This window comes from Armigeres subalbatus, chromosome 3 (assembly GCF_024139115.2).
Source record: "Armigeres subalbatus isolate Guangzhou_Male chromosome 3, GZ_Asu_2, whole genome shotgun sequence".
NCBI lineage: Eukaryota > Metazoa > Arthropoda > Insecta > Diptera > Culicidae > Armigeres > Armigeres subalbatus.
The window spans coordinates 199,419,708-199,433,203 of record NC_085141.1 but is presented as its reverse complement, the minus strand read 5'-3'; the positions used below and the strand labels follow the sequence as shown (position 1 = coordinate 199,433,203).

Below are 13,496 nucleotides of genomic sequence, written 5' to 3'. Positions count from 1 at the left end.
AGGGGTTCAATACAAGTGACCGATTTTGGTCATTGGAAAAATTGTGGTATAAATATGGGGCACCAAGATAGTTTCGCTAGAAGTACCGTTGGTTACCCAGCAATTAATACGGTAACGAATCCTACTTTAGTGAACACGGTACCGAGAATGGCGTCATCGATCAACTCTAGTTCTTATTATAATTTACCGACAGGTACACTGGCCTATCGTTCGCCCCCGCCAATCAATTCTTGGTTTCCCTTAACCAGTGTTCAGGAAACCCCACGCCAAACATCTTCGTTTGCTGTTTCCGATTTTTCGGGAGATAAGTGGAAGCTAGCACCGTATGTTCCCAGGGAACACGCCTTCACCTCATCGCGGTCTTCATCCGAATACACCCCGTTGTCATGGGGACCGGACTGGATTCAAAACCCCCTACCGAGTAGTAGGACAGGACCAGTCAATAATCAGAGGTCTTCTAGCATGGTCAGTCAGGTGCACAGCCAAGTCCCAGCATCGCTGGTAATAGGTAACATGCCAAACACTCCTTTTCCCGTTTGGGACCCAACTAATAGACCGTATAGCCGTAAATCCCTACCAGTATCTAAGTGGAAGGTCGAAAAGTACGCTGGCACTGACCAGGGACTCAAATTAAACGAGTTTCTGCATTTGGTTTTCCAATTGGCTCTCTCCGAAAATATTTCGGAACCGGAACTCTTCGATTCTGCCTTCCACCTGTTCACAGGTCCAGCACTTAGCTGGTACATGTCCATGCGATCAGCGGGAAGATTGGGCAACTGGGCCCATTTAGTAACAGAACTCAGAAAAACTTTCGCTCATCCGGAGCTAGATTCGCTAGTCCGGAGTAAAATTTATCAAAGACGACAGCAAAGGAACGAAACATTCCAAGAGTTCTATTATGAGATGGAAGGAATGTTTCGTTCAATGATAAACCCCATGACTGAAGGAGAAAGACTTGACATTCTCAGAAGAAATATGCGAGCGGACTATAAGAAGGCTTTGCTCTGGAAACCCCTTGCAAACCTTTCGGAACTATTGGAGGCTGGTCATATGATAGATGCCTCCAATTTCTCACTGTTCGCAAAAGTATTTGGATCTGAGAAAACCACCAATCTTATTTCAGCGGGAAAACCATCACTTGAAGAAAATAAATATACAAATCGTTCGTCGAATTCAAAACCACAGGAAAAATATTTCACCAAAAATAAAGAAATAAAACCCCAACCACCTAATAAGGAGAATAATGGTAAAAGCGAACCCAAAAACCCAACTCCATCTAGTAAACCCATAGGCCATGAGCCCGCCCGAGAGGGAGGGTCAAAGCCATCGAGAACCCTAGAATACTTAGTAAGTGGCTACACGCCACCACGAAGATATGAGTGTCTAAATTGTCGCCAAGCTAATCATAACCTAGAACAATGCCGAGGCTACAAGGGCGGTTTGTTATGTCTGGTATGTGGCTTTAAGGGATTCGAAACCCAAAATTGCCCATACTGCAAAAAAAACGGGCTTCAGGCGATCGAAAATCGCCGATCGTCGAGCCCGTATTTACACGCGTAAACTCTTACTCGATCGGAATCACCCCTTCCGAGTGGTGGGAACCTGTATCGGAAGAGTGCTATGATTTACAATCCACCGAATCCCTAAATATTTCTCTATCTCAGTTGAATGACAACAGGCCATACGCGGCCATTAAAATATATGGTATTCCATCTAAAGGTCTGCTCGACTCTGGCAGTCAGCTGACCATTATCAGCGTAGAAATTTATAATAAACTCCGTGGAGGCAAACTTCAACCTTTGAAGCGGCCTACTAAGATTCACTCAGCTAATGGGTCTGAATTAAGAATTTTAGGTCAAATGTTCATTCCATTCAACTTCCAAGGCAGTTTAAAAATTATCCCTACTATTGTAGTACAAGACCTTGTCGTTGATTGTATTCTAGGAATGGATTTTTGGCGCAAGTTTCGTATATGGCCCACCGTACAAAGCTGTAACGTGTGCACCGTAGACGAAGTGCGTCTCGAAACCATTTCACAGCCCCTTCTCACCGAAAATGAAAGCATTCAGCTGGAGGAGACCAAAAAACTATTCAAAGTGGCGGTCGCTGACGAACTTTCAGTGACTCCGCTGACAGAACATCGGATCGAAATATCGGACGAGTGGAAAGGTAAACCTCCAGTACGGCAGTACCCATATACATTGTCCCCCAAGGTCCAACATGTAACCGTTGGTTACATTCCTAACTTGTGGCTCCACCACAATTCCAAAGCAATCCATCCCACGACTAGATACTCCCGAATCAAATATGAATACAGTATCATTAAATGAGACAGTTGGCACTCACGTAGTGACCTAATGCCTGTTTCACTCTCACGGCCATCCGTCACGCTGCAGTGACAGGTCAGTGTCGAGCAGTTTGAGCAGAGGCAAAACATACACAGCCCTGTTGTAATCGCGTCGAGCCCACAGATGGAGCGCAAGTGCTATGCTCTACAGGTTGTAAAAGCATAATGCGAACAACATTATTAATTTTAGTCGGTTTTCCTATAAAAAGCCCGACAATCCCTGCAGCCTTCTCTTTGGCTGAACTTTTCTAGAAAGGTCTAGAAGTGCGCGCGTGTGTAGTTTTCTTTAAAGTGAGAGGTTAGAAAGTTAATTCCTCATGTGGTGCAATTGTTTTAATTTGGTGTTTTTGTTTCTTTGTTAGGTTCAATTAGTAAAATAGTTCATACAAAGTTCGTTAGTAAGGTGTTAGTCGCTGTAAAATTGTTATAAAAGTATGTACAGTGTTAATATGTGTTAGTAAGAAGCTAAAATCATCTCTATGTTTAGATTTATAGTTAAAACACGACACAAAGCAAACAACAAAAACGAACACGTTAAAAAGCAACAAGAAAAAGGTAAAACTATTGTAAAAATGTGAAAATGTTAAAAAGCGAGTTAGTGACGTCACAGGGGTCTAATTTGTGGTTAGGTCCAAAGTATGGGCCTTTTTCTGTATTTTTGGAATAATCCCCAGCAACCTCGGTGGCGAGAATGGCGACAGGAGGTCGGTATCAGCAGCGCACCGCAATATGCTTCAGCCAAAGCCGCCATTGTTATGGCATCCATGTGGCTCAACGCAACGGAGCCCAACATTTCGACCAGACGTCCGGTAATTTCACCGATGTTCGCCAACGCCTGCCGCTGGAGTCAAACCACGCTTCCGAGGCCGCTTTCCGCCATCTCCGTCGGCATCTGCTAGACTGGCTCAACGTAGACCGCTCTTCTAGGTTACAGAGCGAGCTACCCGTATGCGGAACCGGAGGTTCCCCCAAAACCTATCGACCGACCACAACCGCAAGTATAAAACCCCCTGCAAAACTGACGTCACAACAATAAAACAGAGGAGGTCGTAAAACTGAGCCAGTAGTTCCTAATTCAAGAGCATAGCCCTAGGTTAAAATGTTTCCACCACTTTTGCTATTTTTCCGCTTTGTCGGGTCCACAAAGGGACCATCAGGCCTCGCCTTTCTAGGAACCCCCCCCCCTTTAGATTTCAATGTTTTTCGTATTACCAACAACTACGAGCACCACTCTGTGAAACACCATTGGGTAAGGTAACTAGTATTGTACTCCTGCTTGATATGACAGTCCTCAGCTACGGAATTGAGAGACAAGTCCGCATAAAACGACCCCGAGATCCTTAATCCCTGAGCAGGCAGTTTCAAACAGAAGGTCGCGAGGGAACTCGATCGAGTGCTTCATATCGGTATAATCGAACGAGCCCATTCTGACTGGTCATCTAATGTGGTGCCCGTTATAAAACCGTCGGGAAAGGTGCGCCTATGCTTAGATGCAAGGAAAATAAATGAACGAACAATTCGAGACACATACCCCTTGCCCCATCCAGGACGAATCCTGAGTCAGTTGCCGAAGGCGCGGTATTTAAGTACCATTGATCTTTCCGAAGCATTTCTCCAAATACCTTTGGAGAAAAGCTCGCGTCGGTATACGGCCTTTATCATACAGGGCAAGGGTATGTTTCAGTTTACTCGTCTTCCTTTCGGGCTTGTCAACAGCCCTGCTTCTCTATCCAGATTAATGGACAGGGTGCTGGGGCACGGGGAGCTCGAACCGAACGTCTTCGTCTACCTAGACGATATAGTCATCGTGACGGAGACGTTCGAAGAGCATATTCAGCTCTTACAGGAAGTGGCTCGTCGTCTAACCCTAGCAAACCTTTCTATTAATTTAGAGAAATCTAAATTCGGTGTTGAAGAGTTGCCATTCCTAGGATACCTGCTTTCCACGGATGGTCTCCGGGCCAATCCTGAGAAAGTACGAGCCATAGTGGAATATGAGAGACCAACCACTATAACTAAACTGCGCCGCTTCCTAGGAATGGCCAACTATTATCGCCGATTTATCGACGACTTTAGCGGGATCACTTCCTCTTTATCGGACCTGTTAAAAACCTAGGATAGGATGTGACAACTCAATTGAGACTGCCTTGTTGTTTTTTAGTCGGTTGCTCTGACGAGATGGTCTCCAGTGCAGCCAAAGTAATTTGGTACAAAATCTTCCGAATATCATGTATCAAAACTTGATGTCTTTCTTCCTGTTCCATCCAATATTTATGTAAGAGAAGCGAAATACTAACAGAGAGAAGTTTTCGCTAATAAAAATATGACTTCGAGATCGGAAATTACAGAAAAGCGAATGATAATGCTTTAAATCAACAGTTTTGAACCTTTACAACCCTTGAGAATAATTTATATGGCGTTTGCAGTTCAATAAAATTTATTTTTTACCAAAAAAACTGGAACTCAAACATTTGCACATTTTGTTTAATATCAACTTTACAAACCTGCAACACGGCCAGACTAACAACATGTTGCCCTGCGAAAAACACGCCGCCACCAATCGAAGTAATCGAATGTCATTTTCAACCAATCAGCAACCGGTACGATTGTGACAGCAAATCGGTACGATTTCTACTGACTACTTGGCACATCCTATCCTAGTTAAAAACCAAGTCCAAAATCCTGGGCTGGAACGAGGCCGCTGAAGAGGGGTTCAATAAAATCAAAGAAAAATTGATTTCTGCTCCAATTCTTTCTTCTCCAGATTTTAATATAGAATTTACAATCCAGACAGACGCCAGTGACGTGGCAGTGGCCGGAATCCTAACTCAAAAGCAAGATGGACTGGAGAAAGTTATTGCTTACTTCTCGCATAAAATGACAACCCCACAAAGGAACTATCATGCATGCGAGAAGGAAGCTTTAGCTGCTCTCCTGTCCATCGAGGCTTTTAGAGGCTACGTTGAGGGATCACACTTTACCCTAGTGACCGATTCATCTGCCTTAACCCATATAATGACGGCCAAGTGGAAGACGGTGCAGTAGGTGGTGTCTGGAATTACAGCACCACAATATGACGATAATTCATCGAAAGGGAAAAGAAAACACGGTACCAGACGCCCTCTCTCGTGGGGTATCCACCCTGGCCGTTAAGACAGGTAATCCCATTTCTAGTCCTTCCGAGGATGCTAATCCTATGAACTCGGACACTCATTGGTACGAGCAAATGATGGATGAAATTGTTCTGAATCCGGAAAATAATGTCGATTACCAAATTAGGGAGGGAAAACTGTATCGATACCTTTCCACTCCCGGGTCAATCCACGACCTGCGGTTTGACTGGAAAGAGGTACCGACTCCTCAAGAGCGGTCAGCGGTTTTAGAAGAAAATCATGACAATTCCCTGCACCTGGGTACCGACAAAACCTTGGCTCGAATCCGGCAGCGCTATTTTTGGCCAAGGATGGCTATCGATGTCCGACATCATGTTCAAAATTGCACAGTATGTAAAGAATCCAAGGGAGCTAATGTTGCACTGTGTCCTCCTTTAGGAGAGCAACGCATTACCACCCATCCCTGGCAAATTATAGCTCTTGACTTTGTTGGCCCACTTCCTAAAAGTAAAAAACAAAATCAGTATATCTTTTCTGTAATCGATTTGTTTAGCAAATGGATTATGCTGGTGCCTTTTCGAAGAATCGATAGTGTCGTCCTCTGCACCACTCTTCGTGACCAGTGGTTCTTCCGCAACTCGGTGCCGGAAGTGGTTATAACCGACAACGCGTCATGCTTTCTTTCGCGGGAATTTCGTATGCTAGTGGAACGATTTGAGATCAGACACTGGCTAAATTCAAAATATCATTCCCAGGGCAACCCTGTGGAACGTGTTCACCGCACAGTAAATGCAGCAATCCGCACCTACGTGCGGGAGGACCAACGTTTGTGGGACAGTAGGATCTCAGAAATCGAGACGGTCCTTAACAATTCCTTACACACAGCGACTGAACTCACGCCATATTTTGCCACATGCAGCGCCGTAGCGTGCAGTTGGCCAGGTTGCCCCGCCAAGGGCGCCAGCCTTCAGGGGCACCAAAATCACTGTATGCTCTATAACAAATAGAACAGTTTTATTACTTAAAGGCCATGTAATAACCAAACCGACTATGGATTGGTCCAAACATCTATAGGTATATGGTAGATGCGTAATCTTGATGGAGCAAAAAAGAAAATTTTCAATTATTTCACATCTACATATTAAATGGATTGGTTTTAGTTTTGACTTGCTATTCAGGATTCTCAGGGACCTCTGGAACCGGGTTGAAAGAGCCAGTATGTTATCAAGTTATTTGAAAATCAATATGTTTGATATCCACATCGCGATTGGTAAAATTTTTGGTCACTATTATGGCCACCGAGAGTTTTTTGTAATGTCGTAATCGTAATGTTTCAGCATTGTGGAGTGAATAGTGAAGAAATGATTCAGTTTTTCCATGTGGGTTCCTTCAAATGAGTCCACAAATAAGCGTAGGAATTCTTCCTACAGTTCCTCCAGCGATTACTCTAGGAATCTTCCTTCCTTCCTCCGGTAGTTCCTCCAAGAATTCCTTCGTTAGTTCCTTCAGAAGCTCCTACAGGAATTTCTCCGAATGTTTCTCCAAGAATTTCATTGAAAGTTTCTGCAAGAATTTCTCCAGAAGTTTCTCCAGGAATTCATTCGGAATTTTTCAAGTTATTCCTATTCTGGATTTCATCCAGAAATTTGTTCAGACTTAATTTCCAGAAGTTTGTCCCCCAATTCCTCCGGAAGATCGTCCAGTATTTTTGCAGAATTTCCTCAGGAAATCTTTCAGAAGCTCCGCCAGGCAAATTTCTATAAAAACATCTTTGGATATTCTTATGAGAATCCATCCGGAAATTTCTCATCAAATTCGACTAATCGAAATGTCGGAGCAAAAATCGTATTTATCATTACTTATTATAACTGAATCCTTATATGGAAAACTACTAGGTACCCATATCCAAACATTACTGCCGTAATTCCTCTAAAAAATTCTCCAGGTAATCCCCAACAGTTTGTCAAGAAATCAACCAGAAAACCTTTCTGGATTTCCGTTAAATTCCTTCTGGGACTCACCCCAGAATATCCTAATGAATTTACCCTGGAAATTTTCCCAATTTTTCTTCCACGAGATCTTCAAGGAGTTCTTCCAAAACAAATATCCAGTAATATCAGCGAATTTACTTCAAAAATTCTTTTCAGAAATTTCTCCATGAATTCCCCCAGAAATTCCTCAAGGTATTCCTTAGAAAATTTCATGAATGGTGCCGGAATACTTTTTTTTCAAAGAATTCATTTGTTTAATAAAAATAAAATAAAAATCAATCCCATCTTCTTCGTAATATACTTTAGAGACCGTAAAAAGTTTCAGCAATTTTGATGAGATTCTAACCCGGCTCTACAAGTTTGTTTATTTGCGTCATTTTCTTCAATCCTTCTATGTGTATTTCAGGTATCAGGTTCCACTACATCTCTAAATATTGGACGCTATTTAAAGCATGTTTGAATCATTAAACTTTTTTTGTTGGTATGAGATTCAAATTGCTTTCCAAATGTAAAATTTTAGCATTTGATTTCTCTTAGTAGAAAAGGGGCAACAACAAACGATTCACCTAGGGCGCTGGGAGTCCACGCTACGGCTCTGGTAAATAAATGTCGATATGTGTAGTTATTTACTCACTGCATGTGTGGTATTTATGGCAGAATAATATCGCGACCGGTTATTCAGAGTATCCGAGAAAGGTCGAACATAAATTCATTAAATTTTCATAAACCCACCCCATCATTGGAGAGGAATTTTATTTTATCGTTTTGACATTATTTTCTTATATTTTTTCCCAGTGTTGAATGGTTATGACTGGCTAAACAATGGTTGAAATAAAAATCTTCTACAGTTATTAACAAACTGTAGTTTGACAGATTGACTTGTTGAATAAGAGTCCAATCATGATTCATATTCAGCCATACGATTATTTATGTTTTGCATTGAGTAAGCCATAACTTACAAATCAAGGATGGCGCGGATGGCAACGTTACCGGCGGATGATCAAATGTCAGCAGTTCGAGACCCGATTTAGGAAAATTTTAAAAATGATTATATGAAAATAGCAATTGCAATACGTTTAATGGAGATCTTGATCATGGTACTTTCAATGCGTTATTATTTTCGAAGAATTTACATGTAGCTGAATTAAGGCTAAGTAAAATGCTTATTAAAGGTTTAACGAATCAGGTAATGAAGTTGTTTTTCAAAATGAGATGTTGTAGCTGTATAACTTCTCCAAAATTGTGTGAACAAAGCCTGAACAGAAGTTGCGATAAGAAATAGTACAGACATAATTCAACACAGTGCTGAACTGAATCATCACACTGATGTTAGTTAAGGTGGTTATACAACAAAGCCACAAATTGGCCATCTTGGAAACCACGTGCTTTTTCTTGTGATTTTTCAAGAGCACGAATTGAGAGAACCACAATGCCCATGGGGATGAAGCATCCGTAGTTCTTTTGCTTACTTGTGCTAAACAATCGACTTTAATTTCAGCATTGTACGAAAACTATTACGCTAGATTTGAACTTTTGATAATAGGAGTAGAAACCCGTGTGGTGAATTTGAAATTCACCACATGGCTTGATTGTATAATCACCTTAAACTAGTGAATGTTTGTTGGGAAGTCATTTAACTGCAATGCTTTTTAACTGCAATTCGATCGTTGCAACAGCTTTGCAGTTATCGGACCGCTAAACTTCAAACTGGTGTCAAACTCAATGACAACTGCATTGCGCTGCACATTAAGATGCACTTTTATTGCATCTGACGTCGATTGACAACCGTTTGACGTCTAGAATGCGTTGCAGTTATCGAACGGCATTCGTTAACTGAAAAGTAAACATTTTTCAGTTATCGAACGGCTACTGTAACCCATAGTAATCACAGTAATCATTGATAATCAGTGGTAATCAGTTATTAATTATTATATTTTTTAGTAATCAATTCATAGTAATTATCAATATATTATTAGGGGGATTCACTTAACGGCGTAGGTTGCTGTGTATCTGTTTATGGAAATGTTTCATAGGCGATTTGAAATATGTCCCTTGTGATTGAGTGTGAAACATTTCTATAATCAGATACGCAGCGACCTACGCCGTTAAGTGTATACCCCTATTGTTCTTCCAGTTGAAAACTGAAGTGAGCTCTAGCGACCATGGAATTTTCTTTTATTTCTCGATGTCGAAACTACATCGCATTTATATTGCCGCCTTGAGGCATCATAAGCACTAGCTCCGATGTAGTAGCGATATATGGAAATGGCAGAAAATTGAATTGTCATTAGAGCTTACATCGGTTTTTAGCTGGATCTAAAATAGTCAATGGTAACCACCCGGATAAAAAATTACAGTAACTTGTATGACATAACCCATTGAAATACACTAGATTGTGTGGCAAACAATACAAACTATTGTATGCTTATTGTAAAATGTTCACGGTTGTAAAAGATCTTTATTGTACGTACATTAAAATCACAATATATTCAAATGTTTCCGATATATTCTATTATATTTTTATTGTTCGCTTATGTTTAGTATTGCTCATCCAAAAACTAAACAATTTTTAAAAGTATTCGGTTTGGATGATCTGGAAATCCGTCTAATGTTATTGAATTAATATAATTTTGGAATATTTCATGGATTTATTATATTGATGAAATAACAATTGAAAACAATAAAATTACAATAGCTTTGTTTGTTAAATAAATAAAAATGTTATACCGGTTCTCAAGTATATATTTTCATATTGCAGGTCTTGTTGCAGGTCTAGAAATGTTTTGCAATAAAAATTTGATTTCAAAAAATGAAAGGGAACAAAACTTTTGCTTATAATTTTACTCGAAGAATGGCTGGATTCATTTGACCGTGTACAGTTTTGTTTATATTAATTAGTGAAGAGATGAAAATAATGAAACTGTATGGTGCAGAAAGTGTCGTTTTCATTGCAGTTTCTGCTGCTGGGAAAGCGGTAGATCACTATGGCTTCTGTACCGTGGTGAGTATCTAAAGTGTCGAAGCGCGTTAGAGCATCATTACTGGGCGCGAGTATTTTGATCACTCTCACTGTACTGTCATTTTAGATTAGTCACTCTTTTTCGCATCGGTCACTATTTTCGGTATTTTCGGTTATCATTTCGGTGGCTGCATTCCGTATCGGTGACGTTCGACGTTTGATACACTCAACCAAGAAAACTATTGATAATCAAAAGAATATCTTATGTTTTTTTACTATAAGAATTTCTTATAAACTTTTTACAATTTTCTTATGAACTTGAGTTCTTCAACAGAGAATGATTTTCATAAGTTGTCTTATGAAAATATTAAGTTTTCCAAAGCCCATACAGAAATTCATCAGTGAATCTTATGAAAGTTAATCATTCTTGCATATGAGGATCATGATATTTTCAGTACGATTTTTATATATGTTGTGCTCACGCATGAGATCAAAAGAGAAGGGAATACTAAAAAAATCGCCACAAATCATTTTACAACATAATAATAATATTTTATTTTCCTTTTGAAACAATTGGTACAAATGGTCGTTTTGGTACAATTTCATTTTGTTAAATGGAACATAAGCTAACCTAAACTGCCGCAGACCCCAAGTCGAGCACATATGTATATGGCGTCCATATGTACTCATCAACGACATTTGGTTCTGAAGACTCGCGCCGGAGCTATCTAATTGATATTTAGTCGAGATGGTTGCATCGCACCAAATGGGAGACTCGAGAGTTGAATTGCCGTCGGCATTCTTGTAGATTTCTTGTATTATTGACAATACAGACGTCATCTAAGTTCTGTAATATGTGAATTATGATTTATATATATAAAACTTTAACAAGAGGAAACATTTACTTACATTTTTGATCATCCATTTGTTTGCAATCCCAATACGCAATACAACTTCGAACGATGACCTAGTCTTTTCCCGTGGAACTACCTTCGATGAACTCTGGTCACTCAGCACACAACTCGAGCTATTAGGTAACCGAGATACGACCAGTCCAGAGGCCTGACTGTAAATATTCAAAAAAACAACACATGCAAGCACGCGGTCGGCTGTAGTGTCCACTTACACGGTTTCGATTGTGTGTTGGGATGGTTACAAGTACTAGATAGATGGGATACGAGCGGCCGAGCAAATCAATAGCAGACCAGCAGTGCAGATCAGATCACCATCGAAGCGAGATGCGTTACCTCGTCGTCGTCGTTGTTATCGTCGTCGTCATCTACGTTTGCGTCGGAGCTATGTGAATAATCATTCAATGTTCTATGTTTAATTATAAGTTGATGGCATAATTTAAGTAAATTTTAATATAATAAGAATAAAGTGCATGTTATTGAACCTCCAAGTACGCGGTACGTGTTCTAGAGACAAGAGTAGTGTACGTTATTGGTTGTGAAGAAGATCTCAGTAAACATGCATAGTGCTTGCAGTGTACACCGAACATAACAAACTGCAAGGGCTCCGATCTACCACATCTTAGATGCGAATCAGCTAACGTAATCAAACATGGTCCTTCGAACCAGATAGAGCGTCGAATGGAATCCACCCTGACCGGTGAAACTACACAGTTCGCCATTATCGATATCCTGCCTTTTCTTCGGAATTGTTTGGCGATTGCGCGATTTCGCCGTTGTTAATACTCAACTATTCAAGGCATTATCAATGCCTCACAAAGGTGAGCGCGGTTTCTATATCTCATACTAGCTGAATTGTGCTGCCAGATTTTCGTTCTTGTGCATGTTTACTTTCAAAATACTATCGTGATCATCGTCCAGTCTGGAAGAATCGTTAGACACGAATCGAACATCTCCGACATCTGTAATCTTGAAATCTCTAACGAGCTCATCAACCTATATTGTGGGTCGCAACCCGAAGGAGGAGCTGATTGGATAGTTATTACAAGGCATTGAACTGCCTGTATCCAGGTAATTGCGGTTCCAATAATCTTATCCAAGCTTGCCCGGTCTATGCGGTGTTTCTGGTTGTAGATATCGTCGTTATTCTAAAAGATGTCTGCAGTTGAGAGGAAAATGCGCGGCTTAAAAAACCGCAAACGCAGTATTGTGTCATCGACATCGCAACCTTCCTGACTAACTATAAAGCAGAAAAGAGCAAAAATCAAGTACCCGTACGTTTAGAAAACCTTATCGCCTTGTGGACGGAGTTCAACAACATTCAATGTGAAATGGAGGCGCAGGAAGAAGACGAAGATGTTCTTGAAGCTTATGTCAAAGAGCGTACGGAAATTGAGCGTGTCTACTATCAATCGAAAGGTACGTTACTTCAACTGAATCAAACGGATACTCTACCCACGGAAAGGCTCGCTGACACAAATCAAGTATCGCATTTCAAGCTACCTGACATCAAACTGCCAGTTTTCGACGGAAATTTTGAAACTTGGCTCAATTTCCATGATTTGTTTGTCTCGCTTGTGCACACTTCGACGAGCTTACCGACGATCCAAAAGTTTTATTATCTACGTTCATCTTTGGCTGGTGAAGCATTAGAGTTGATCCAAACTATTCCCATTAGTAATGAGCAGTATCCCGTCGCATGGAATCTCCTCGTCAGCCATTATCAGAACATTCGTCGTTTAAAGCGAACATACGTTCAATCCCTGTTTGAATTCCCTTGCTTGAAACGAGAAAATGCCGCAGACTTGCACATACTCATTGATAAGTTTCAATCCAATGTCAAAATCTTGAAGCAGTTGTGGGAGTTAAATGAGTATTGGGATATACTCCTAATTCACATGCTTAGTACACGATTAGATGCAGTTACGAGACGCGATTGGGAAGAGTATACACAGGCAAACGAAACGACAAAATTCCAAACAATTGATCGATTTTCTGCAGCGCCGAGTGAACGTATTGGAGACGGTCGTCAATAAGTTGGTAGGAATATCAGCACCAGCGAAGAAATCGAATACAACTCGTGTAGTAAACTACTGTACTTCACAGCAATTTTTTCACCAGTATCCAGTGTGTTCTAGTTCACATTTTCTGTACCAGTGTGTAGATTTCTCGGAA

The 13,496-nt window shown here is 40.7% G+C and overlaps 1 long non-coding RNA gene across 1 annotated transcript; it reads left to right on the top strand.

Moving 5' to 3' along the window:
* The first annotated feature begins 2,538 nt into the window (after nt 1-2,538).
* LOC134223280 (uncharacterized) lies at nt 2,539-3,406 on the top strand. Its single transcript, XR_009982507.1, has 4 exons — nt 2,539-2,645; nt 2,710-2,779; nt 2,835-2,902; nt 2,977-3,406. It is a non-coding gene; the product is annotated as an uncharacterized LOC134223280 (long non-coding RNA).
* The last annotated feature ends 10,090 nt before the right edge of the window (nt 3,407-13,496 follow it).